The sequence below is a fragment of the Berghia stephanieae genome, chromosome 3 (assembly GCF_034508935.2).
Source record: "Berghia stephanieae isolate SIO BIC M18660-M18661 chromosome 3, UCSD_Bste_1.3, whole genome shotgun sequence".
NCBI classification, from domain to species: Eukaryota; Metazoa; Mollusca; class Gastropoda; order Nudibranchia; family Aeolidiidae; genus Berghia; species Berghia stephanieae.
This window is the reverse complement of record NC_088362.1, coordinates 24189852-24193246: the sequence shown is the minus strand read 5'-3', so window position 1 is coordinate 24193246 and position 3395 is coordinate 24189852.

Genomic DNA, 3395 nt, shown 5'->3' with positions numbered 1-3395 from the left:
TTTTATAGTCTGGTTAATACAGTGTAGTGAGAACAACTCACAAACGCGGATGGCAAAAACAATAACAAAGGCCTGAGTGACGTCATGTGCATACTATCTATACTTTCAAAGTTACGCATAGTTTTGTGTATTGGTACATCATATCCAGATGCCGGATGTTGTGAGTAATTTGTAATTTACCTAAACCAACGAATATATAATCATTGCCTAAACGCACAGAATCAATAACAAGATGTTTTATTTGATGCCAGCTTGGCGTGTGTCTCATCATCATCATCATCATCATCATCATCATCATCATCATCATCATCATCATCATCATCATCATCATCATCATGCAGAAGGAGATCAACCGGTCTTTCCATACATAAAGCTTTATACAGGGAATCAAGTCAAAAAATACGCACGCTGATTACTAATGCAAAGCATGCTTATTTGAATGATAAAATCTCGAATTGTCCAACAACAAAGATATTATACTGTATAACAAAATCAATGACCGGAAAAAAGATTGATTGCGTTTTCCCTAATTCTATCCCAGAAAAAGATCTTCCAATGAATTTGGTTCCTATTTCCAAAACAAAGTGTCCAATATAAGACATCACCTTGACAAAAGTTCCGCGTCTCCGCCAAAATTTGAATCATACAATGGCAAGGATTCGTTTAACAAATTTACCCCAGTGACTGAAGAAGAAATTAGGAAAATCATAATAATATCTTCTCCCCCTAAAACATGTTGCCTCGACTCAATCCCCACCTGACTATTACTTGAATATTATATGGATACGCTCATCCCCACTATCACTAAAATAATCAACGACTCTTTACAATCGGGAACAGTCCCCGATCCTTTCAAGCAAGTCATCGTTACTCGTCTTCTGAAAAAGGCGAATCTGTCACCAGAGAATCTTAAAAACTTCAGACCAGTTTCCAATTTACCGTTTATGTCGAAAATCTTGGAAAAGGCTGTCGCAGCCCAACTGAACGATCATTTGGCAAACTACAACTTATATGAAAAAAAATCAATCAGCTTATAGACAACATCACAGCACTGAAACTGCCTTACTAAAAATTCAAAACAACCTTTTGTGTGAGGCTGACATGGGTAAAGTCTCGGTTCTGGCCCTCCTAGATCTAAGTGCGGCGTTCGACACGATAGACCATTCGATTTTAGTCGAGCGTCTCTCCAAGACGTTTGGATTGTCTGGAATAGTGTTAAAATGGTTCGAGTCCTACCTTATCGGCCGCACACAAACAATTCAAGTAAAAGTAATAAAATCAGATATTTTTAAGGTTGACTTTGGTATGCCCCAGGGATCTGTTCTGGTTCCCATTCTCTACACTTTATACACACAACCATTGGGAGGTGTTATAAGTCATCACGGTGTCACGTACCATATGTACGCTGATGACACCCAGCTCTACCAATCCGCAAAACCAAGCGAAATTAAAGGGTTACTGAAATCGATGGAGAACTGCATTGAAGATGTGAAGAACTGGATGGTAGCTAATAAACTGAAAATGAACGATGAGAAAACAAAACTCCTATTATGTAATCCTAAAAATGACATTTGTGAACAAGACCTTTCGATTTGTATCGATGATGTGAAAATAACGTTTTCTGAAAACGCCAGAAACCCGGGAATTTATTTCAGCAGTGACCTGTCCATGGCATATCATGCGACACAACTTTGCAAAGTACTGTTTTGTGAAATTCGCCGTAATGGCCAACTTTCGGCATTTTAAAATAAAAATTCCTTAAAGACTCTGGTGTCTGCTTTTGTTTTTACTCGTTTAGACTATTGTAATTCACTCCTATCTAATTCCCCAGGTTTCTTACTTGATAAACTGCAGCGGCTTCAAAATGAAGCTGCTAGAATAGTTTTAAGAAGAAATAAGAGAGAACACACGACTCCAATGCTATTGACTTTACACTGGCTTCCCATTAGGGCCAGGGTGCTCTTTAAGGTTGGAGTCATGTGTTTTAAATGTTTTCACGGAAGCGCCCCTGCTTATCTCGATGATCTTGTCGAACCATACGTTCCGCCCCGTGCATTTAGATCAGGTGATCATCGTCTACTTAAAGTGCCCAAAAAGGGTAAAAAAAACCTCTCTGACAGATCCTTTAGTCACTTTGCACCGACTGTCTGGAACAATCTCCCCTTATCTCTTCGTGGCGTCCCTACTGAACTCGCTTTCAGGAAACACTTAAAAACTTATTTATTTCGAGAATTATTAATTTATTATTATTAGTTATTTTATTTGAGCAGACGATGATCACAGGATATATATATATATATATATATATATATATATATATATATATATATATATATATATATATTACTTTATTTTTTAAATATGTTAAATAGTTGGATGGTGGAAGGTTTGTGTGTGTGTGTGTGTGTGTGTGTGTGTGTGTGAGAGAGAGAGATAGAGTTAGTGTGTGTGTGTGTGTGTGTGAGAGAGAGAGATAGAGTTAGTGTGTGTGTGTGTGAGAGAGAGAGAGAGAGAGAGAGAGAGAGAGAGAGAGAGAGAAATTTGAATGGATTGAAGTTATTGTTATGCACCTTGAGCTTTATTGTATAGAGGAGTGGGCGCAATATAAATAAATTTCATTATTATTATTATTATTATTATTACTATCATCTATTACTGCATTCACCACCACATCATCATAATCATCATTAGACCATTTACCACCACTACTGTAACAAGGCAGTGTCACAGACATTTATTATGGTAATAAAGATGGGACAAGGATAGATTCAACTACTCATTATTACTTGACGTGGATCAACGAACCTCCGTTCTTTCGCTGTAATCAATTCAAGGGACATAATCAATGATCATACCATCTGTATGTTAAAGAAATGTAATATGGGTTGCTTCCGTTTTATTTGATGCCCATTTCTTGACTTGTTCTTCATTGGCAAGTTAACGATTACGCTCGACGAACGACGAGGAAGAAAACGAAGTTTTTTTCCTCGGAAGCATACCATTTTTTCACAGTCCACAGAGGCAAAGCATGTCCGTTTGCAAGAGGCCCAGTCCGTCACAGGCATCTTCTAATAATTTTTAATTTCTCTCAAGGGATTATCAGATTTGACGGAAAGCGATAGATCAACGTCCTGTCATGTCCAGGTGAAATTCACGTCTGTAGTGAAATTTCTTGACCGTCACACGCCCCTCCTCCAACCCCACTTTTTCGAGCAGGATATTATAACCTCAGAGTAACAAGAGAGAGAGAGAGAGAGAGAGAGAGAGAGAGAGAGAGAGAGAGAGAGAGAGAGAGAGAGAGAGAGAGAGAGACTCAACTTCAACTATGTTTGGCGGTGTACAAAAACTGGATAAGATATCTGGCAATCTCAGGACCCTCCCACATCCTTTACTTC